The 25,296-nt window shown below is 38.1% G+C and overlaps 2 protein-coding genes across 4 annotated transcripts in view; one reads left to right on the plus strand and one right to left on the minus strand.

Moving 5' to 3' along the window:
- Window positions 1-25,296, minus strand: part of CMSS1 (cms1 ribosomal small subunit homolog) — a 227,879-nt gene that overhangs the window by 170,045 nt on the left and 32,538 nt on the right. The gene's annotated exons all lie outside the window — the stretch shown is intronic.
- Window positions 1-25,296, plus strand: part of FILIP1L (filamin A interacting protein 1 like) — a 173,795-nt gene that overhangs the window by 136,431 nt on the left and 12,068 nt on the right. The window contains exon 1 of one of the 3 annotated variants that reach the window (XM_066571989.1): window positions 18,007-18,120. The exons of the other annotated variants lie outside the window; for them this stretch is intronic. The gene's annotated coding sequence lies outside the window, so the exon portion shown is untranslated. Of the gene's footprint in view, window positions 1-18,006; window positions 18,121-25,296 lie in introns of those variants that run through there. 3 annotated transcript variants of the gene reach the window in all.

Raw genomic sequence — 25,296 nt, forward strand, 5'->3', positions numbered from 1 at the left:
TGCGCACGTCTGATGTTCTTTATTGCTTTCCACCTTTCAAATGAGACATCCATAGCCAGTGAAATTTCCATACCCATTTATATAGTCACTCATCTCTGCACCATTTATATATTCACTCATCTCTGCACCATTTCTTGTTTTATATGTTAAGAGAGGACACAATCAAATGCATCACACACAAAGGATTGTGAATGGAGAGTGAAGGCTCTTCAGGAACTGTTCTCTACCTTGCATTATGGAAAAAGAAAGCCTCTATTAATATAAAAACAGGGTAAATCCAAAATTAAAAGTACATTTAAAAACTTATTTCTTTTATTGATAAAGAGATTATGACACTTCAACCAGAAATTTCTAAGCCCAAAAGTTTAGGAAATTCTACTGATCCTTTAGATGCAAAATAAAGGCACTGAAATGGTTGACTTTTGTTTCTGAGGATTCAGCAGAATGCATGAAAAACAAGGGAAAAACATTATTTTGAAATCAAACGTATTTCTGATTTGAAATCAAAATGAGACATTATTATAGAACAAATTATTCTGTCCATGCTTACAGTTTGCCTCTTACACTTCTGTAAAGCATCCTATGCCAAGAGTCCTGATATTATGTGAGAACAAGTGTACTAACGTGCCTTCCAAATCTTTTTATTCTCTGCTTCCAAGTCACTATGAAAGAGCAATGGCTGTTGTTGGTGCCCTTATTACACATAAATCAATATGAAAAAACTAAGATATTTTGAATTCCTAGAAGGAAGCAAAGAGAAAGGAGCCTGTAATGCCTTTTCCCAGGCAGGGAGGAATCAATCAGAAATGTAAAATTCCTGTCCTGGTGACCACAATCTCAAGTGCATTTAGGTTTCAATTACTGTCATCAATTTACATTGTTGAAATATTTATTTCATTAGTATACAGTAAGGTATTTTGCACACTTTAATTTCTCAACATTAATAAGCTAACATCCTAGGAGTTTACATCTTTTAAAAACATACAAACATTCTGCTTAAAAGGAAATGGTATAAAACAACATCAGAAGACATTCTAGACTTTAAAGCCTAAATATTTACATAGGATCTCTATTCTATTCGTGTTGCATCCTCCTCTTAGAATATTTACAAACTTCAAATGATAATTTGCAATAAACCACAAAGCATTAGATTTGTTGTCTCTAGTTTATTCAGAGAGCTATCCAGAGTAGGCAATTCCTAATCATCTCTAGGCAAAATTTCATCATGGAAAACAATCTACAGCAGCATCAGCACTGCAGACTGGATGGGGAAGTAAACAACACTACTGATCCCCAAGACCCAGAGAAGAAACTCATCCCAGTACAGCTTATATTTGAGACTGAAAAAAACAACTCAAATGACACTGGATAAAAGGATTTAAAGAATTTTGAAGAAGTTCAAATCTACTCCTATTAGAAGTTGCAGCTAAGAGAACATCTCATCTTCTCAGCATTAAAAAAAGCAGACTGACCCCTACCATGATATCCAAATCCAACTAAATTTGCAACTATACTCAAAACAGTTCATATCCACTGCTGTGCACCAACACAGGTCAGACACACAGAACTCAGAGCTACACATCTGCACAAAGCTTTTTTCAAATATCCAAAGCTATATTTTAAGAAGCTAATAGTTCAGTAATAACAAGAGTGACTTTTTACAGGGCAACTAATTGCCAATTTTCCTGGTAAGAACAGGATCCTAAAGAAGGATTTATCACTTTGTTAGGAAAAGACAAGATATTGGTGGATCTTATCTAAAGATAGGTGGCATAAAAGCATGGATTTCAACCTTCAGTCAGGGAAGGATGACAGCAGTGGCTGGCTCTCCTCCAGCATTTGATATATGGTGACTGAAGTAAAATGGAACAGTAGAACTTCTGTTCAACTCAAGAAAAAGAAAGGGGAAAAGGATGAATTCACTGCTAGCATTTCACAAGAAATAACTATGTGTGCACATGTGTTCCATACCCAGCAAGCAGTCCACACGTGTCCCTTTGAAATCTGCCCTTCTACCGGATGGCTGCAACTCATAGCACACACACAAGCAACAACCCTGTTGCTTTAAAAAGCTGTACAAACCACTTGGAATATCCCACAACATAAAGATGTCACACCTTGAGACCAGAGTTACATGGTGGTGGAGAACAATGACATAAGGCCATGCACTGATTCCCTTCTGACACCTGACAGTGGGTCACAGGGTGTATGTTTTAGCCAAGGCACTGAAGCAAAAAGCTCTTTCTCAATCAAACATGACAAGTCCTCACAGCATTTTTGCTGGTGTAATGGCCAATCCAAGGAAAACTCAAATCAGCTGAAGTATTTATAATACAAAATGTAGTTCTCTCCTTAACCATTAGCTGCTCAGAAACCAAAACATGACCAGAGCAGCAGAACAAACCTCTTTAAATGCACTCTTCAAACTGAGGCATGATGAAGAGGCAGGGCCTCATAGAAAGGATACATGTCCTTGTCCCTTCTGACCTGCATCACTGTAGTCCACACATCTGCAAGATTCTGTTTGCATGGAACTGATTCCGCCAAAGTCAATTTACTAAACTAAAAAGCCAACAATCAAACAAAATAACCCAAACAAATTACACAGCAATTGAACGCATTTGCATGTAAGTAAAATAAGACATACAGAAACTATCAAGTAGAAAATACTTAACAATTTTCCTAAAACTTCTTTAAAATGTCTCCTCTTTCTTCCCAAACAAGCAGTACATTAGTAATTTTTGTTGCACAGGTTCCTCTCTCTACATAGAAATTCTTTTCTTCCTTTTTAACTCCAAAGATTTCTTTGAATTTCACATGCATTTTCCTGGCTTTCTGCTAACATGGGTGACAACCAGAATAACATAAATAGGTTTCCTTTCAAAACATTTGTTTTAATTCATTTTGCTGACAGTATTTGTAATGTCATTTACTCTGGTAGAGATAGTAGCTCAGGTTTCTCAAGTTTTCAGTGTTACTTGTTAAGACAATACTAAATATGGAGGCTGATTTCATTGTTTTGGTTTTGTTTTTTTAAAAAGCTAGAGCTGGGATTTTATCTGTTTTTAGAAGTTTAGAAGCATACTTTCTGAATTTAAATAAGATTGGTAAGGCATCTGCCCTTCAGTCCCCAGAATAAACTACAATTGCTAGCATAATGCAATCAATTTACCAGTATTTATAATCTCACATAAGACTTAGCACCTCAAAATTAAACCACTAGACCATAAAATCCCAGAGCCAGAACAGGTCAGAAAGGAGAATGAACAAAATTAAAACGTCATCTAGTCAATTTTCCTTTTCCATGCAAGGACTAAGATCCCCATGGAGTAAAGGCCATAAGACCAATCAGTTGCCAAGTTACAGTTCTCCAAAGGCCTCACCACTCTTCAGAAAACAGGCCACATTTCTGAAGGCAAATATGGTGGGAGACACTCTCCCAGGGTTTTGATAAATCATTTTTCAACAGAAAGAAAGACTGGTTTCCTCCTAAGCATTTTTTGAGATTATTTGGATTGTAGAGTTCTCAGCTTCAGGCCAAAAAGCATTCCTAAACACACATTTTACATGTCATCAGAAGCTCCACAAGACTAGGTTTGAGCCTGACCTTCCCAACAACACTCTCCCTTGAAATGAATTATTCAACTCGGGGCACAAAATTGACTGAGGAAACAGAAAGAACTAGCCACATCCTCTCTCCATCACTTAAAGTTTGAGATTCTGCATTTTCCTTACAATTGTGCTCAGATGTATGCATGGGGAGAAACCCTTCTCAGAGTAAAGTCAGCAAGTTACCCCAGCATGTACTGCACGCTGGAAACACTATTTTGGATGATTGCTGTTTCCAGGACAGCTATTCCATTCATTAAGCAGTACATATTATGTTGCATTAAGCCATAACCATTTTAGCTAACTCAATATGGTAAAAATTAAAAAAAGGCATAAAACTGAATATTAAAATAAAGGAGGTTTTCAATTCTTCCTCTTTTAAAATGAGAATATGAATGAAGGTTGGTTTGTCTATTTGCACCCAGGTTTCCCCCTCTATTCCTTGGCTGAGGCTCTGAACCTCTCCTACCACCTTCCACTTCCTCAGAGAGCAGAGAAATTATGAAGGCACTGTAAGATGAAGACCACATATAGAAAACCTGAATAAATGGAGCATAAATTTTTGTCTTTAAATAAATCAGTCCCTCAGAAGTTAAGTGTACCAATTATGTGGCTAACGTTAGGGCAACAAATTTTTCCTTGCCTTCCTATTGCCATATGCCTGTCATTTTTTTCCTACATTTTCCACTCACTGTTTCAAACATATGTTGCCACTTACATGCCAAGAAAGGAATCTCTGAATTACCCCCTTCAAGTATGATGGAATAGCAGACTGAATGGAGCCAGAGAGAGCACCATTAGCAGTTGTTCACACTTGTTTTCTCTTAACTTCCTCTTCTCCAAAGTTTATTCTTCCTTGCAAGAGGACATAGAACTATAAAGCCATCTATGACTCATGCTGCAAAATATATAGCTGCAGCCATGTACTGGAGAAGCAATTATTTACCTTTTTTTTTTTTAAGGCTACCTTAAAGAGACCTTTCCTCCTTTCAGTTTCCAGATGGAAGATTCCTTTGTGAATCGCTTACCCAAGCATCAACACTGGTGATCCAACAGTCTTTTCATGTGAACTCACTGCTCAGTTTAGCAGTGGTTTGCAGTCTCTCTCCCTGCAACCCCTGCTTCCCAGGGTCAGCTTGGTCACACACTTCACAATTCCAGAGTAGTGCATCTCAAATAACATCTATAACACTACACATGCCCTTGTTTTTGTTGTCAAGAGAAGACCATGAAAAACTAAAATCACACAGATAATTCTTCAGAAAGGTGGGCAGAAAAAAAAAATATTAATACAAGGGGAAAAAATGGATGAATCCACTAAAAGAGAAGTGAGCAGTTACCTTGGTATCATTAAACAGAAGTAAAGAGTCCATCGAGAAATACATTTTTTAAACAGGTTTAAAATAACCAAGCGTTTCCAAAAGGAATCACTCGATGACAAACGGCACAAAAGTAGATATGCTGGCCAGCTTCAAGAGAAGATTCATGTAATAAAAAATGTTACTAAACTAAACAGAATCAAAGTAAAACTTCATTATTTTCCTTTCAGCAGTGCTCTTGCACTGATTATCAGCATCACAATCACTATGTGACAATACTTCATCTTCTATTTTTCTGGTTTTGTTTTTAATTTCTTTGGTTGGTTGATTTCAGGTGCTTGGGTTGTTTTTTTCTCATTTGGTTAGGGGTTTTTTGATTGTTCATTTGTTTTTAATGTGAGGAGATGCAGACAGAGGTTTCCAAATGAAAAAAAGGGAACCAATGTCAGAAAATTACCTAAACTACATAATCAGAGACTACAGAATTACCTTTTACCTCCATTTAAAGTCTCAAGAGCATAATGAAACCAACAGAGATGCAGAGCCTGAAACCTGGTAATTTCTTAAGTTCGCAAAGCCACTGTTAGTTACTTAAAGACACAGGTTTATCCTAAGAATGGGAACTATCCAGCACATCTTACTTTTATTTACAGTTTTGTTATTGAGTGACTCTTCTTGGACATGCTAGGTTATTTTACCTGTTTTTTAAGCCTAATTTTCATCCCAGAGTTTGATGTTTGTTACTTCCAAGGTGTCCTATGAAACGGACTGCAATTCACGTAGATTTATGCTTTTCCTTACTCCTTACTTATTTCCGAGTAGTATTCAGGACTAATTCACAGAGGACAAAAAGCAAAAAGGCCATGTGGCAAGCTCCACAGTCAAAAAGAGAAATCCTACAGGCTGATGCTTCCCTACCAAAACCTGCAGGGTGTTTGTGGTGGTGTTTTCCTTAACACATCAGTCACATGTATATTTAGTTTCCCAAATTAACTAGTAATCCTTTGTCCCAATGTCTGCTCCCCCACTGGTATAAATATCACTGGGAGACTGAAACAGAAAGATGCCTACATGAATAACTATCAGGGAGAAAATGTCACATAGGCTCACCCCCCACCCAACCCTCTCCTCTCTACTTTTCTAAACAGAACTGCTAATAAGTAAAAGAAAAGCAAGTTGGTAGGATGCTAAACATCAGCTATTGCCCATCCAATGGATAACAGCTGAAACTTGCATTCATCAAAAACTTGCATATTAGCTTTATTAAGTCTACTGAGTGCTCATCCACACTCTGTAATGGGTATGCATTTCAAAAAAAACCAAAGAATTACACTGTGACTGGACAAAAATACAAGGAAGTTTTAAATTCTGCTGTATATGCCTTGCTTTTCACTTGAGGATCTTCAGTACTATACACAACCCTGTCCCAGTGGTTCTTGAAGGATCAAGGAGAGTATTTTGAGACCAACACTTCTAAAATCAGTATCTTGTTTCAAGATTTTTATGGGAGTACTGTCCATCTGAAACTGATGTGGTGAAGAACTGGGGGGATTCTGTAAAATGACCAAATCCAATTTTTTATTTCTAAGGATATGTTGGGACAGGCACAATAACAAAAAACTTGTCAACCAGCTCCCACTCTTCAAGAAATATGCCTCAAAAGCAAAGTCAATATTGATGGATTACTCATACTGGAGCCTAATTTAGTCTGGGAGTAGCACAAGAGGGAAGAGAGAAACAAAACCCATGGCCTTGGGTTCAGCATTTTCCCTGAAAAACACCTTCCAGCCTCAAAGGTACACACACCCAGAGACTGACTAGCAGCTTTAATAATTTGAAAGTTCAGTACAATTTGACCCTGAAGCCACATAAAAAAACTGCATTAAGACAACACAGGAAATCACATGTAGATCATCATAACATAAAGCTCAGATTTTTTAATGTAGGGGTTTTGTTTGGTTTTTGTTTTTTTAATGTGGTCTCATTTCCCTCAGAGTAAGGACTTACCTGTTCATTTAATTTGGTTTATGAAATCCAGGTTCATTAAAACTAGACTGAGATCACAAAAAATACCAAGACAATCAATAAAAGACCAAACTTTGGTATCACTTTCATGTAGCTTGAGAATTATAAGCTCTATATTATACCTTTCACAAAAAAAGTTCTTATTAAAAACCAGATCAGTTCTGAACTGGACAAATTAAAATCACCGGACATATTTTGCACATATGGTCCTTAACAAGTGAATAACTCTAAAAAGTACTTAAATTAGCTTAGAAAGACAAACTTAATATTCCATAACCAAAAAAATAATTATTTCCAGTATTTTTAAATGGATCATTTTCCAATAAATTAAAACCACAGACTGGGTGGAAATTGGTCTACCTCCTTTGAATTCATTAACAACAGGAATTATACCACATGAAAGTTCAGCAAATCAGTCTATAAATATATCCATAAAACTCTTCTGGTTCTTTCTGTTTGTTTCAATACATTTACGTGCATTTACAGAAAGATGATGAACTCATTAAACCAATTTAAAATCTTATTTTCTTTAGCTACACTTTTCCCAAGTGAATCCTATCCCCAGGCTATTATTTCACTTCACAGCTGCTGATAGAATGGTTAGGAAATGGTTAAGTCTGCAAGATTATGTCTTCCATATGCAACTACCATTCAGCATCCCACCCTAAGGGTACAATCAACCAATAAAGGCTTTGTTCTGATTATGTAATGCATGTATTTGATATCCCACTTGAGACCTCTGTTGGATGTAAAGACAGCTATAGCCTAGTGACTTTGCAAATAAGATGATGTAATATTTCTCTGGAAGTAACAAAACATCTGAGCATGCTCACAGAATTCAGAAGCCCAAGCACTTTTCAGTCTGAACCACTCAGCCGCTTGAGAGCTGTGTCCCCCTTCATGGTTTGCTTGCTCTGTAGCACTTACAAACTTTCTGACACCCAGAACAGAATCACAATTTTGTTCCCAACTAGTCACACAAAAAACCACACAGAACAACCCAACTTCATTTGAATTTACAGGTTCTCAAAAAATGGAACAAAATTCTCTCACAAATTGCATTTATGAACAAGAAAGAAAAAATGTTTTCTTTAAGCAACTTTATAAAATGCATATGCCCAAAAGGCAGCAGCCAAAAGAATACCAAAGAGATCTGTGCAATTCCTAAGAGAGAAACAAGATGTGGAATTCCAGCTTGTACCAATACACCCATAGCTTAAGAGTTGTGAAAGTGTTTAACTTAGGATTTGCATTCAAATGTTGCACACGGTACATTCCTGGTATGTTCATTGTTCATCAAAGTGGAAACAGTAATAGCCTATAAATGTCATGAAACCATGCACACAAACATACACTTTAAAAGAACTGTCACCTGATGGGATTTTAGATATAGCAGCTTTCATAGTTCAAGTCAATGAAGAAGTGGTTTTAAAAGAGAAGAAAAGTTTAGTGAAAGTAAAATATTCAAATATTCACCAGAAAAATGACACACCAAAACAATAAGGTTCTATTATAAAATCACTGTCACTTAAGAAATTAGTATGAGAGAGATGGAACAATGTTGGGGTCAGAAGAACAAAGACAAAAAAATCAAAGCCAAAACTCTACCAGAAAACAAAGTGAACATTTTTCTTCATTATGAAAGATGTGACCATTTTCTCTGTCCTCAATGCCATGCAATTGACAGTAAGAAGTTGGTCCTATTTGAAACACAAGGTTTCTAAGATAATTCCATGCAGAAATGCAATATCCAGGCATTCCCCTTTCTAAGATGAGATTAATGTCAAAGTGAAAAGCATTTGAGATTTTGTGCAGACCACTTCCCGATTCTGGACCTCTTCCCTGTCCCATTGATCTCCCTCAGGGAACCAAAGTGCAATCGATGAGCCTCCCTGCATTCCAGTACAAATGCTAAAAATGCCTCTAACCATTCCTTCCCAGTCACTCCATTGGACATTGGCATCTTCACACAGCCCTCCCTCCACCTTCCAATAACCCACTAATGGATTTTCTTCTTCCAACATGACAAACTGGAACCTCACCTGACCAACATTAGCCTCTTTTATTGGTTTTGGCTCCTAGATGCACACAAAAACCAGAGAGAGGAACAGAATAGCACAAGAAGAGAAAAAAACTTGTTAATAGCTGGTACAGTAGTTAAAGAAAAAAAAATACCGAACAACTTCACAAAGTGATTTGGTCTCTCTGTTATACTGCAGCTATGAAAATAAACAAATTATTGTACTTGCAAAAAGATTCACAAATGTGATTCCCCATTTCTTTTTGTATTACCTATGTTAATGCTATTCCCTGAAGTCTGTTGGAATTTACTACCAAAAAAGGGCAGCTTTGCTGCTTTTAGTAAGTACCTAAAATAGAGAAAATGCTTCCAAGAAAGCCCAATATCAAAGCAAAAGTAATGAGTTTGACTAAATGACCCAAATTCTATGACATCAATACATGTGGAACATAGACCAGGACATTATTTAAAGCTAAGGTATCACAAACAGCCTTCAGTCATTCATTCTAAATATTAACTAGCTGAAAGAAGTCAAAATCCATTAGAACCATCGTTCACTGAAGTTCACACACACTCAGAACTCCTTTGTGCAAAAGTGCCTAAACTTTTCAGAGTGATTCCCAACAGATCTGGAGACACTTCAGAATTCCCTCTGACTCAGACCCTGCTCTCCACGAGCAAAGCCACAATCAGGGTTTCCACAAGCCCCTGAGCTATGTGTGTTTCTGCTCCAGGGATACCTATGCCTACCACAACTGCTCCAAGAACTGCAACCATCTGTCACACTGACTGCTGAGAAAAATATACTTAGCAACATTTCTGGGCATGACTTGCTTTGATTTACATACACACAGATAGCTAAAAGTTAAGGCTCCACTTAGGTTCCCAAGCCCCAAGGTCAAAGCAATTTTATAGCTCTCAAAGTGTTTATTCTTGTCAAGCTCTGTATAACCTTATGTCACTCTGGACACATCTTGGGCTTCTAGCAAAATAACTCCTCCTATTTTGGTAGTGCTGGATTCATGTATGCTGCTGCTCAGCAGCAATATCAAGGACTGATTTGTTTTACGTGAGAATAGCCTCTGCCCATCTACTATATTTGAAATAAAAACAAAGTCAGAAAAATAGAGTGAAACAGAAAAGAACTAACAAACTTCATGTGCTCCAAACTTGAATCAAACTAAGAGGTCACGCACAACTGGATCTGGATTTAACCAGTAGAACATACATTAGGAATTCAAAAATATACTTGTTTTTTGCTGCTTTCTAGTTCTAGGCCTCTGTCTATTGTAAATGGAATAGAGACATTTCCGTATCATTTTAAAAGCTAAACACAAAAAGGCTGCATAAGTACTATCATAAGTACTGCATTAAAATAACTAGAACCACTTTTCTCCTCTGTCCTTACTACTGGCTAGAGTTATGCACAAATATTTACTTATTATATAGTTCTGTATTTACTGGAGAGGGGGCAGGGGGTAAATAACCCGAAGATCTACAGATTTACGGTGCTTAAATCTTCTGTAGAGTCACCTAAAAGTACTAAAATCAATGCTCTTCTGTTGAATCCATTTAAGAAATTAGCTTATTTTTTCTTGAGTAATTGTACAGTCTGCTTATAAGATAAATTATCAGCAATTATCAAATGTACTATGTGATATCATAGCAGAATATGCCATTACAGATTTCACTTACAAGAAACTATATCACTACTAGAGCCCAACACATGGCTCTCTTTAATCAATTCTATGCAGTTCATCCTGACTACACTCTTTATAAGTGCAATTTGTATGGACTGTAAGTATCTTTCATCTAATTAATATTAATATTCGTATTAGAAGCTCCTGAGTTCACTGGCCAGAGCAAACAGAAGACAGAAATTGTGCTCTCTCAAAATTCTTTCAATCAAGTTACGCAGGGGAAACAATGTTAAAAGGTACAGAAGCTTCTTCCTTACAACTAAAAATAGGTAGCTGAACAAAACAGGTTAAAAATAAAGTACTCAACAACTAAAAAATCTCCACAAAATAAAGCAGACTACAAAGCAGTGGGAAAGGTTGCAAGGAAGACTGTTTAAAGAGCGTAAGATTTTAGGGACTAAAAGAAAATTTTGACTTTCCTTCAGGTGCTGGAAGAGAATTTCCTTAAACCACTTTTTTTTGTGCTTTAGTTCAGTTTTCAAGCATGAAGCAAGCTGTAGGCTATTCAAGCATTTAGTTCATCTCCTAGAAGACTTTCTTAGTAATAGTCCATCCTGTTGACATAACACCCGGAGACATGAGATCAATAAAAGTGTTCCCAGATAATGACACAACTTCAATATTGCTGAGTTAAAAGTAATGGCTCTTAAGGCTGATATGTCTCATGCCAGCTGCTGTAAAAAAGCCAAATTAATACCCTTTTGTATTTGTTCTCCTTCCTCACTCCAGGGTTCTGTAAAATTTTTGTTGCAGACTCTGGAGCTGTGGAGTGTCTGAGTCTGCTAAATACATTTCCCCAAGCCCAAGAGACTCCTTGAACAGTACCTGCTGTGGGCAAGACTAACACAAAGAGCTACATGTGACTATACCCTAAGAGGTCAAGAAATCCTGTAAATACTTTTCCAGACCAGAGAACTGAACCGCACAACTAAGTCACATTTCTAAACTATGAATCCATCAGATAGCTCAGCAATTCTGAATCCCAAAGGGATCAAAGTTTTATGAGCTACATTACATCCCTAAGAATCCACAATCTAAAACAGCCTGTATAGGATCCATTTGCCTCTGCGTTATTTCAACACATATTCCTTGAACAGGTACCAAAATCACCAATAACTTGAAGCATTGTGCTTTAAACAGGAACTAACATATAGCTACTGAAATTACAGAGAATAAGAAAAGCCTTTTTGAATGTATTTCTTACCAGGAATCCTAAGGGGGGGTTTATCAAGGCAGAAAATATGTCTGGTATTACACAGATTTTGTAACATAGATGCAGCATCTTAAGACCCAAAGAAAGGCCTCCAGGCCCAAGAGCATGTTTGTGTTTTACTCTGCTAATGCAGGCAGCCCAATAAAAAGTACTTTCTCTCTTTGCAAATTTTACCTTCCTTAGCATCCACAGTCATTCTTCTACAGCCTTACTCCCTTTTAAAAAAGCTCTTTAACAGCTCTGTTTTCACTGGGTTAATCAGTAGGAGGCAAGAGAAGCCTGTTCAACAGAATTATAACAATGACATGTAGACTTCATGATACATTTTAATTCTGGATTCTCTCTACTTAACCACCAAAAAAGAAAATAAAGCATAACAGGTTTGCACTCCACTTTGCATAAAATCAATGGCACCAATGAGCCTTCTTCCAGTTCTGATGCTGCATTCAAGCCCACACTCACCTAACTGTGTGCCTGACAGGCTTGTGCTCCTGAAGTAGTCAATGGCCTCAGGAGGCTCCTGTAAACCTGCAACTCCCAAGAAATGCAATGAATGCCAAATCCCTTCTACCTGTGTACTAGGTTTTGCCCTCCAAGCCATTGGTGGAACACCTCACCGAGCAACAAGTGCAGGAACAAGAGATGTGAAAGGAAAAGCATAAAGGAAGACATGGTGCATGACAGGGAGGAGCTGAAAGAGCCTGCAATAACTTGATCTACTTTTTCACTTCATATCATCAAAGCTTTGAAAGAAACATCCTCCACTGGCACCATGTTCAATTCATGGCAGTGTGAAAAGCTGAGTCAACAAACCTGCACAGTTTTTATTCAAACAAGAATTACACTGCTCTGAAAAGGAGTTGATCACTTTGAATAAAATGACTGAAGTCACAGCTTAGATTAATACATAAAAAAAAGAGACAGGGATTCCTGTGGAATCAGACTTGAAGCTCAAAATGTTTCAGCCATACCACTTCCCTGAAGTTCTACAAAAAGAATCTTGCTTTGACTGAATTCAAAGGAAATGGATAAAGAAAAGTAGTACAGTGCCATTTTTTCTGCTATCTAGTGACTAAAGGCAGACATTTAAAATATGTTCTACTTTCAAGCCTGTTTACAGACATGAAACTGAGCACCTTCCAAGGTCCTAAGTCTTCACAGGATTACAATTCACTTTTGCTATTGCATTAATACTGAAATGACTGTCGTGCCTCCAGAAATAGCCCAACTAGACAGGCATACTTGTGGGTGGGGGTGGGCTGATAAAAAAATCTCTCTGCAGAACCCATCACAAACAAAACAAACCTCCAACCCCAAACTTCTTAAAATACACTCTTGTACAGAACTTTCATGAACTAAAGAACATTATCTCATTTTATCACAGAGGAAAGATTACTTGGCTATATATGTATGGTTTATATAGAGTAGGGGAAGGCATACAAATTAAATTCTATCCATCCTTGTTCATGATAAACTCTGCCATGCAAAAAGTTGTCTTTTTCATAAAAAATTCCCTGAGTCCCATATACAAAATAAAGCCATCTCACAAGCAGATATGAAGCACTTGCAAGTTCTCCTTAGAAGCCATTAATAGTTGAGAGGTGCAGTCATCAACTTCAACATAAAGGAATCTAATTATCCATAATAGTTGGCTAGGAATTTTATTTGTATCTGCAAAAAGAAAGGGAGAATAATGGAATCTGTAAACAATAGGAGAGTTTGAAAAAATATTTCTCCCTGCTGCCAAAAAAAATTAAAACCACAGAGTAATGGAGATATGAATCTATTTCCACCCATGGTCCATAGTAAAAGACACATTAATCTGAAGAATGTTATCTTTAGAACTTGCCCCTGCTTCTATCCCTTGCCTTCCACATGCATTTATCAGTTGTCAGTACATTTCAGACTGTAAATAAGCCATAATAACCTCCAAATTTCTCTTTGCAATACTCAAAAATTAGTCTATACGTTAGGATATGAAACTCTAAAACACTTTATGGATGAAATCTAAGAGATCATCAAACATAATGCTAGGAGAAACAACAAAGATAGATTATTAGCATCCTTCAAAACTTTTCTACTTTAAGAAATAATTAGAGTGAATCTTCTTCCACTGAGTAATGTCCAAACTCCCACAGATTTCAGAGACAAGGCTGAGCACACAGTGGAGAAAAATCCTTGAAGTCACATGAGTTATTAAAACATTAAATATCAGCTCCCATTTATGCAAGGCAATAAAATTCAGCTTGTCAACTCTGCGTACGTTTCAGTTCTCCGGGTATCACATTCAAAACTTAAGCAGATCACCTCCAAAAAAGCAAACTGTTCTAAGTAATGTAAAATACTAATAAAAGCTTTGACAGTATTTGTACTTCAGTAGATGTTTATTTTTGGAATATGAAAGTAACCTAAAGATTTAGACCCTAGGGAGAATTTCAGAAGCCTCAAGCTTCAACAATATCTACATGAAGTAAATGTGACCAAGAGCCTGATTCAGCCAAACATTTCAATATATCATTAAAATCAGACTTCTGCTGAAGTCCTTTCCTTTTTCAACAAAAATACACAGGGCAATGTTTTAAGTGCTTTGTTGAACTCAGGCCCAAGTTCTAATTTCCTTTATTTATCTTAGATACAAAATGGCCAAAGGAAGGGGTCAAATGCTGCAATAGATAGGTTGTGGGTTTAAGGACACTGGAACTGCTGCTATGAAACGCCATGGGAAGAAAAAGAGAAGTTTAACAATGGAAGTAACAGGAGGAATTCAGATAGTTTAAGATAAAGCCTAAACAACTGCCTCAAAGTCTTCTAGCTTATTCGTCCTATCTTCCTCTGGCCTCATATAATCTTCCATCTTCCCAGCTTCTATTTTTCTAAAGTAAAATCTTGAAAGATTTTGTGGGCACAAAGAACAATACAAAACGATAAGCAGCAACTAGAAAAAAGTCCCTGCAAGCAACTGCAGAGAGCAGCCCTGCACTGACAGGAGATGCACCAATGATTTAATTAGATTTTCTTTTGGTCTCCAATTTCTACAAATCCACAATCTACAAATCAACTTTTGCTGTCACAATACTTGCAAATGCACCAATTCTGTGCAAAACCATGTATAGTAACTAAGGAAACAAAATTCATTTTCAAGGAGTAATGGAGGATAAGACAGGCATAGCTGCCTGCCCAAAGGCTTTTTTTTCCCTCTTCAGTGTAGTTCACCAGTGCCAGGATTCCACCTACAGATACTGAAAGAAACTGTAAAAATGCAGTAAAGGAAGGCTCCTTTGCAACTCAATTCATTGCCTCAGATAAAAATGATTTTTTCATGTTATAGTAGTCCAGAACTTGGAATTTTTAATAAAATATCCAAGCCCCTAACAGGGCTTGGGTAGCACTGCACAATGTCCTTTAAGTCATAATATAAAAGAAGGAAGTCAGGTCATTATACACTCAGCTGATGCTCTTTGATAAAGCTGGTTTGCAGAAGGTCACAGATGTGCACTTTTGTATTGCAGAGAGGAATTAAGAAACGAGGAGTTTGTATTTTGGCCATCCCCAGATGTAAACACAGACTTATAAACAGAAGGACTTGCATTCTCTATTCCCTGTTCCCAGACTACCAATAAACTTATCACCAGCACTATCTGAGTTGTGTTCCTTGGAACTCCAGAATAGAACTAGATTGTGAGGATGAATTTTTGATTACCAGCTTTTGACAAGTCCTCTTCTTCAAAGCTGCTTATGGCCTAAAACAACTTTTTCATGTGGTAGAACAAAAATTTTCATATAGACTACAGAAACAGGGTGTGTGCAGGTGAAGGGAAAGTTGCAAAAAACCAAAACAATTGCAAAGGGAAGGGAAGAAAAAAAAAAAACCAAACCCAGGACAGAAACAGTAGTTTTCACCTCCAAGGATTTATATATTTATGCTCGCATAGATACATGTAAAAAAAAGATGCATTCACATTTAACTCCTACTGACCTTGCACTGAATAACTCCCCTAACTCCTCCTGCAAATCAGAAGGGGGTACAGCAGTACCTCCACAGCCTGCCCTTAGCACCTTGCACCTTCAGTTGTCCTGCCATTTTAAACAGTCCCAGCAGAAAGGCTGAGTTTGTAGCTGAAGATATTTCCCATACCAAGGTCACCTACATGAGCTTGTATTTTAAATGACCCACATTGGCATAATGCTTTTGATAAAATCTAGACAAACTATTAGCCTCAAAAACATTAGCCAAGGAACTGAATAGGCCAGTATCGGCTAAAGGACAGGTTATTTTGCTTCTGTTTGGATTTGATTATTAACTCTCCCTAGAACAGCAAATGAAATATTATCCTGGTCTGTCCATTGGTATATTCAAATAAGATGTTTTCTATCTCCAAAACCTTTTGGGAAGGGTTAGTATTAAATAATCTGAAAGTCTTCTGACAGGATACCCAAATTGGAACTTGCTCAGAAACTTACAAAGAGGACACAGCAAGATCACCCATGCAAATAAGCAGCAGAGTTCCAAGGAAGTCTTTACTCAGTAACCATGCAAGGGGTTGCCCGGAATTTGTCAACTAAACAATAAGTACCTTTTTCAGGCTATACTCAGGGTAAATATATGCAAGATAGCTAGAAGATGTCTGTCTTGTTAATTAAATGCAAACATCTTAATCACCACTTGTCTTCATACCTACAGACAACACCCCCAAATAAGTAACTTGCCTCAGTGTTAGCATTATGTTCAATATGACAAAACACACTAAAGGCAGGCAGAGAATGGCTTAAGCTACAGAGATGAAGATTAATATTCAAATGCTGCAAATAAATTAATTGTGGATGCACCTACTACTTCAATACTGTAGAAAGCCTTTAAATGGTCTGATTTACACACCAACATAAAAGGAGTTTGTTTCACTGACTCCTGTTATCCCTTAGTGGATTTTCAATAACAAATTTTGTACCTAATTCCAGTATTTCTTTCTTGTGTCAAGAGCATTGATTCAGGGTGTACACTAAAGGACAGGGAATACAAGAGATACGGTTTAAGTTCTTCAATCTAATTCCTATTTTTTGGCTATTTGCCTCTTTCCTAAATATTAAAACAAACAACTCATTTCTTCAAGACCTTCTTACTAAAAATAGTTGGTTGGACTGCTTAATTGTGTTAGCTGAAACACAAACATACGAAAAAGGAAAGGGGTTTGTAGAAAAAACATTGAAGAGAAAAAAAAAATCAGATTTCATCTGGCCTTCCCATCATCACTTAAGAGAATTGTTTTGTAGTTACATCATCAGGAAATAAAATACTATCCTCCAAGGACCCCGACTCTTTACAGAAGGAAAAAAAAAAGGAAGGCTCAAAGTTCATATCCCCCCTCAGAGGAGTTCAGCTAAAGTTGCATTTTTTGTCATAATAAAATTAAAAGAAAAAAACCCATCCAACAGAAAAAGCTCCCTTAGAACAACTAATTAAACAAGATGGCTTGGAATTTAGATTTTCCGTTTTCGAACCCTAGGCTGCGGGACTAAGTGGAAAACATTGTACTTAATCAGTAACAACCTAAAATGACTTTATTATCAGTGCTAGAGAGGAACTGCCCTAACCCAAACCTTCCGCACATTCTTCTTGGCCCTGAGCTGGAGGACAAACGCAATGTTTCACACAGCGCGGGGCTCGGCCGGAGCCAGCGCCTGCTGCCCAGCTGCCAAGGGCCAGCCCGGCTGCCCAGGGCCGAGCCCCGCTGCCCAGAGGGGGGCCGGGACAAGTTGCCCAGAGGGGGCTGAGGTGCCCAGTTGCCCAGCGGCAGCCAGGCCAGGCTGTCCAGAAGTGGCGGGGCAGAGTTGCCCAGAGGTGGCTGAGTTGCCCACAGGTAGCCGAGCCGAGCTGCCCAGAGATGGCCGGGCCAGTTGCCCAGAGGTGGCCAAGCTCAGGTGCCCGGCGGTGGCCGAGCCCAGCGGCCCACAGGCGGCCGAGGTGCCCCGCTGGCCGGCGGCGGCCGATGCTCCCGGGCAGCGGGCGCAGCGGAGCGCACCGGGCAGCGCGGCGGGGCTGCACCGCGCCTTATATGGCGAGGCGCTGACGTAATGGTGCATAGGCTCGGGCCGCCCGCGCGCCCATCCCTCATTGTTCCGCGGGAGCGCTGGGATAGCGCTGGGATAGCGCTGGAATGCTCGCAGCAGCCCCGATGGCATCGCGCAGCGCCCCGCAGCACCGCCTCAGCCGGGATTGCTATAGCCCGCCAGCGCAAGGTAAGGCACAGGGTGGGAAGCAAGCTTCCTCTGGCAAGCACTGGCGCTTCTGGCTTTTTCCTGCTGAGATACCTTTTTTTAAAAAGTCACTTCCAAAAGAAAAAAAAAGGAGGGGCGAGGAACTGGGAAACAATGAAATACCCCAAAACAGCACCAGGAGATCTAGAAGATGTCTGGTGAATCATATATAGGATGACTATTTCAAGCGTTAAAAACTGTCTTTAAAACAATTCCTGCAGAGGCAAAAGACGAGGAATTAATGTAACATTAAAAAAGGAGAGAGTTATGAATTACACACACTTTCCAAATGGTCGGATAAAATCATGACTGCATTTAAAGCAGTGGAAGGAGTCCAACAGTATTGTAATATATTAGGTAGAGCTACTGCCTCTCTTTCTGCTGCATTTACATGCATATGCTATATATTAGTAGACATGTACACACACATGGCTCTAAGCATTAACTATCCTTTTGAACAACTTCTACTGTAGTTTTCAGTGGGATGTATAAATTTCCACATACATTACTTTGCAATAAGATTATGCTATGTCTAAAAGAAAGAATTGCAACTAGTTTAATTACTAACAAACTTTTCAACTCATACACACTGCTTCCCTCTTCTGTGTCTTGCGTGCAAGTGTCAAATCACAAGAGGGCAGAACTGTCAGATTTTTATGAAAAAAACTTTTAATCCTGGTCAAACAGATGAGGAGTGTGAGGATCAGAAAGCACGCTGCTCTCTTCAAGGCTTATTCTGCAAGGTGTTCAACAGTATTGCAGCTATGAACTCCAGGACACAGGGAATGATAAACAGCTCTGAGGAGGCACAAAGCACCTTGGAAGATTAGACTTCAGTGTGTTTATAATTCACACCTGACTGTCCTCCCCGTTGATTAAGGACCAAACCCTGTCAAATCTTTGTTCATAGGAGCAACTGCAATTAAGTTAATTGTACTGTCCTACTTGCAAACTAGAACTACTGAGCACTGCTCTGCAGAGTTCTATGTGTAATTTAAAATGTTAGAAAAGTTAGACCTTAACACCTTGAATTTTGAACTCTTCTTACGAGTAAAACATATTTTTGAGTCTTGGGTCTCCTTTTCCTTAGTACAAAAAAAAAGCAATTTTAGGAGAGATGTAAGGGTTATTTTTTCCATTTATTTGATGTTTTAAATCCTGCAAAATCTTTGTTCAGTTACATATTTAGGAAAAATCAAAGCTGGTACTAACAGATGCATTGTTGTAGTATCATGCATACACGGATTTAAAGGATGAGCCAAAATATCTTGTGTGAAATTTTTCATAACTTTTTTTTTTGCTTTAAACATGGAGAAAATAGGAAGCAGTTATTTTCAACATGCTTCTAAAAATGTAAATATAAAGAGAAATTTCATTTCAAATATAATTCAGGTATCTGTGTATTATTAACCTGGCAATCAGATAACAGTCACATCCACGTTTCCAACATATTCTTTTTTGTAACAAGGAAGTTTATACCTCTGTTGAGAGAATCAGGGAAGAGGGCACTGTATAGTGTATATATAGAATGAAAAGAATCCTAGCAACCAGAACAAATGTAATTTCACAGTACAAAAACAATACCCCGTATCAGTATCCTGAGCCCCTGAAAAAGTTTCCAGCTCACTATTCTGTCATATGTGCAGAGTCCTTGCAGCTTAAAAATGGTTACTTAGTTTTCTAAATATCCACTGTCGAGTTATAAAGTAGAAAACTTAGCTACGTTGTGAACAGATGTGTTAGGAACCAAAGTTAAGTGACAGTCCTCAAAAAGAGTTTCTTGAGTAGAAAGCATGAGCTGAAGAAGTCAAGAGACTACAATATGGCAAAGAAAAAATATTAACAGGAATGCTACGCATGCAATAAATTTGATAGAAGCACTAAGTAGAAAAAAGAAAAAAGTCCCCCCATAGGTAAGAGACCATTTAAATCCAGATCCAACATAGAAGGGTGGCTTCTATCACTGATTACTGCTTTAGCAGTATCTAAAATAGCATCTGTACTCTGAATACTGCTAGCCTAAAACAAATCATAACATCTATCAAAAGCCAGAACTCTACTTCTCATAGTCTGTCTTCCTCAGATTAAAAAGAAAACATTCTTCACTTAATACTTACAGAACCAATTTTGCTCTCATTTATACTGGTAAAACTCCAAGATAATTAGATGGAGGTATAATGATTAAACTGCCTCACTGCTGTTTCCCCCCTCCATCTCTCTTTTACACTCCTTTATTAGATCAGATTTCTTAACATGTTTTGGGTATTAATTGATCGGTATTCCTAATTTTAAGTCATTAAAATGCTAGTTTCAATTAAAAGTAAAAGGACACAGTGAAAGAAAAGAATCATCACATAACTCAGTCTTAAACAATTGTATTTCTTCATCTAAAATTTTTATAGCAATTTTCACAACATCCAATGTGAAAACATTTTAAGAACAAATATATCCTCCAGAAATGAAAGTCAACTTCCTATCAAACTGCATTGACCCTTTGTTCCTTTCCCGTCACTTCCCTTTCCTCCACTGACAAACATCTGCTGACAGCAGAATTTTTAGAGATTTGATCCAGAATACAAGGGATAGTTTCTATTCCTCATCAGTAGTAGGAAAATCAAATTATTTCTTGATTTGTGCTGAGCAACAGAATTTTCATACTATTTACCTAATGCTATGATGAATTACCAATTTTGTACTTATCATGGCATTAAAAAAAAAAAGCCTGGTTTTATTCCTGGTGAGTTTTCCTTCTGTGGCAGATCTTAAAAAACTGCTACTTTTCTTCAGGAAAAATTCTTTACCACATGTAAACATGGCATGGGCAACTGAGCTATTACAGCTCCTCTGGACCTTTCCTACAAGCAGCTGTTCTCAAATCCCGAGTGTGGTACTACCTGAATAAAGTTCGTTAAAAAAGCAATTAAAATATCTAAGTCAGAAAAACCTAAGAGGTTTACAATGTAGGAAGACACATCTTTAAAAACCATTGTATATAATTGTTGTTCTGTCTCATTAATAGTTTCCCTCAACACTTTAGCTTGTCACCAAGTTGATTTGAACTTAGAACCTGTGTCATAGTAATAGTTTTTAATTGCTTAAAGTTTTTGTTTCATACTGAATATATTTTGCCATGGCACCCTTAGGGTTTAAGTTGAGCTTCTTGATGTAGTTGAAAGCTTGGTTAGTTCAACCATTCACTAAAATGTATTACTCAGCTCCAAGAAGGTAAAAAACCCTGCTGAAAAATTCTAAATATAGTGCCTAGTCTTGTGATTTAAGTGAAGTAATGGACACTTTGACTCTTAACACCTCTCAGTACCTTTTGCTGATTTTGAGGTTTGCTGTGTTTTCTGTCAGCAAGACAAAAATCACTTTGACTGCATGTCCAGTGCACCTTGATGCTCCCAAAGTTCAGTAGCTGTGCTCACTCCCATGCACCAGTGGTGCCCTCTCAGGCAGTTACAGCTCATCCAGAGTGTTCACAATTTCTAGCAGAATGTACTTGAACATTTTCTGAGGCAGTCTGTACCCACCAGTTAAAAACAGAACGAAAAACACCTCCCAAACCAGTTCCTCAGCAGGGCTGATGTGATGTGAAGAGGTGAACGTTCATGCAAACAATGAATGCTGGCTGAACACCCAGCAACATCATCACAGAACCCTCCTTTAACAGCAATAGGGAAATACTGGGGGTGAATGTTCAACCCAACCTTGCTACACAACTCAAAACCATAACCTTGGTCATTCAAGCTGATAAATGCATGGACTTCTTGCCTGTTGCAGAAGTCACGCCTGCTGCTGCAGCTCATTATGCACATGATGATGATGATGATGGTGTAACACAGCTGCTTGGCTTCAGCCTCAGGCTGGGCAGGTGACCACCAGAGAGTGGCTGCTGAGGCAAAGCAGCAGAATTTGAGCCATTCTGCTTCATGCTGCATCCTCAAAGCAGCTGAGAAACCAGAGCCTGCAACCACCATTGCTGATGCCCAAACTTCCCAAAGCTTTACAGACGTACATCAGGTAGGGCGCAAAGCTCTAGTGAACATGACTGAAAACGTGGATGGGAAAAATCCACTCCTGATAAGAAAAACACTCATCTTGCATACATGTCAGGGATGTGAAACAATACATCAGACTTCATTATCCTTTATAGATTTCCAAAGGCCTGGGAAGCAACACAAAAACTGCACTTAAATGATGGATAGAGTTCTTAAAATCTGTCTTAAACCTAATATTCAAAGCATTTTCTTTCAAATTCATTGCAGACAGCTGATTTAAAACTTTGTCTTTTTTTTATGAGAGACACAAAGCTTATCTAGTGTTTGCATAGCAACTATCGCAATGACAGTGAGGGAATGAAGAAAAAATTTAAAAGTGAAATGAAGCAGCATGAAGCTACTACCATAAAAAACCCACATAAAACTGGCTGCTTAAAAATAGAAAGTAATGCACTCATAAAACTCACATTTTAATTACACATTGAATTTTAGCACATGGACAAAACTATCTAAGAGTTAAGTTAAAGCTGACTGAATTCTGTCAGCTTTCAATGGATTTAATCTTTTTTTGGTACAATTTATACAGCTTTCAGTGAGTAAGACTAATTATGAAGAAAATAAATTTTAAAATTTTATCACATGTAAGTTCGGCCTACCTGAACCTAACATCACCTTTCACATTCCCAAACTTGATTCTATTCTACTTAGCCACAAAGAGGTTTCTCAGAAGAAGCCTAATAATTGCCACGGTTGTTTTTGTTTTCAACTTCAAAATGCTACCCCCTGGTCAAGCACATTGGCTTTTCTGAGGTGTACATTCTGTTACCAAAAATGTATCGTACCAAAAAAAAAAAGGAAAGCGATTTATATTGGTCACTTGAACCTGAGGGTGTAACAATGCCACATTGGGGGCAGCCAACCCCTAACCTAAATATCTGAAACTCAGTATTGGAACACACTAACCTGGATGTAGGAGGGCGTGGGAAAAAAAATGCAATGGTCAAGTGTTAATGCTTAAATCTGAAACATTTTTCTTAATTTGCAAAATACTTCTATATACTCTCTCATGTAAAGAGAAAAGTTCTTCTAATTAGCAGCCAAAGACTAAATTCCAAAACTAAACACCAAACTGTCTTCAATGAAAAGGCCACCAGGAACCTTGGCAGCACTAAAACCTCTAAAATCTGTGTTTCTAAAGACAGATCAGATGTAGAAATGAGCACGTTCATTTGCATGTGTATGAGTAAGCAGAGCAGGGGGATGAAAGCCTCTACAGCCAAGTCAGCAAGCACAGCATCACTCACGACAGGCCAATTCCTGATGACAAATAGCTGCCTCCGAGGCTGGTGCGGGGACGACACCAACCGGTGGAGAATGCTCATTAGGCTGCTGCTGGGAGATTCACACATTGCTTCCCTTTGGCAAAGCAGCAGGCAACAGCTGACAGGAATAGTCAAGCTTACACACCTTGCTAAACTATACAAAGGAGGAGGGAGGAGAATGTACCCTGGTGTACAAAGAAGCAGCCACTTTGGGAAGGATCTTCTTGCCCCTGCTTGGGTCCCTCCGGCCACCTAGAGCTATACAGGATTACTGTCGTCTCTGTAAACAGCAACATTTCCTTATTTCTGTCAGGATTAACTGGGTGGGAGGAGTCAGAAATTGATACTGGTAACACTTTATAACTTGTAAATGACCCTCTCATATATCTAGATTAAAGCAGTTAACTAAACAATTTGCAAGTTCTGCTAGAGAGAACTCTTATTTTCAGCATTTGAAACCACATTATAGATTAATGATAAAAGCTGAAATGTATTACATCAGAAACATACTGTACATGAAAGCATGCTACAGCTCCTTCAGTGACATCTGAAACAAGAAACTATAACCTGAATACCACAGACCATCAGCCAAGAGGCAAGGAAAGAGATCAAGTAGGGCAGGTAGCGAAATAACGATACTGAGTTATAAATCAGTTTGGGCTACACTAACAAGGCACAGAATGTTCAACTGAATTCACAGTTCCTTAAAGAACAAGGGACTCAAAGTCTTCATAAGAAGGCACAAGGGAAGCGTACATGCACGTGACCCTGCTCTTTCCTAAAAAAGCCTTTTCCTATGACAGTTTTTGAAAGGCAAAGAACACTAGAAAACAACTAAAGATGGAAAAAGTAAGTTAGCATCTCTCTTGGGTTTAGGACGACTGCTCAGACCAATTTAAAAAGAGTTTAAGAAATCATTGATCACAGAAATGCTAGAACTAGTTAAATCCACTTTTTTAATCCCAACAATTTAGGGTTTTTTCCCCTAGGAAATAGAGAAACATTAATTTTACAAAGCAAGGAAGTTACTCCAGCTGCTGAACACACATGCAAGTAGCTAAAAAACCCAAAACACCACAATCACCCTAAACATTGCTGTTGGCACTCTGAGTGGACATACGACTAAAGGATACAATTTCTTTTACTCTTAAGCAGGATATTTGATCTTTAACACGGTGAACAACCAAGGCTGCACAAAAATGGAAAAATCTTACTTCAACACATCATAATCAACAGACCTGTGAGTAAAAGATTTCTTCAGTAAACAGTTCATCACAGGTGAAGAAGCTACTTAAACTATCATTTGCTATTGAAGTGTGAATTAAATCTGTGAAGTAAGCCTTGGTTAGAACTATTAAAAAAATTTTCAAACTATCATCTTCAGGTCTTCAATGTAGCTTCCTGTCCTGTAATCTAAAACAATGTGCTAGTCCTCTCTGAAGAGGCTCAGTTTGGAGAAGCCATATAGACTTAAATGCTGAACCAGAGCACCTTGGCTCAGGATTAACATGTTTTAGACAAAACTTACATTGATGCTGTACCTTTAGATAATTCACCAAGTGCTCCCAGGTCTATGTGGCCTACTGGGAGAAACTACAACTTCCAAACACTTAGCAGGTTTACAACAGATAGCAAGAAAATGAATTATCTGCCAGGTCAGTAAGTCACCAGAGCTATAGAGGCTCAGTACCTAGAACTGTATGCAGAAGTAATTTGTAATGCATAAGGAAAAGCTCCAATACAATTCCAAAGGTCACAGAGTGAAAAGCAGGAAACTAGCAGGATTCTTATCACTTGTAGCTCCGAAGTTCAGCTAGTTAACCCTGCCACAATGC

This window comes from Molothrus aeneus, chromosome 2 (genome assembly GCF_037042795.1).
Source record: "Molothrus aeneus isolate 106 chromosome 2, BPBGC_Maene_1.0, whole genome shotgun sequence".
Classification (NCBI taxonomy): Eukaryota; Metazoa; Chordata; class Aves; order Passeriformes; family Icteridae; genus Molothrus; species Molothrus aeneus.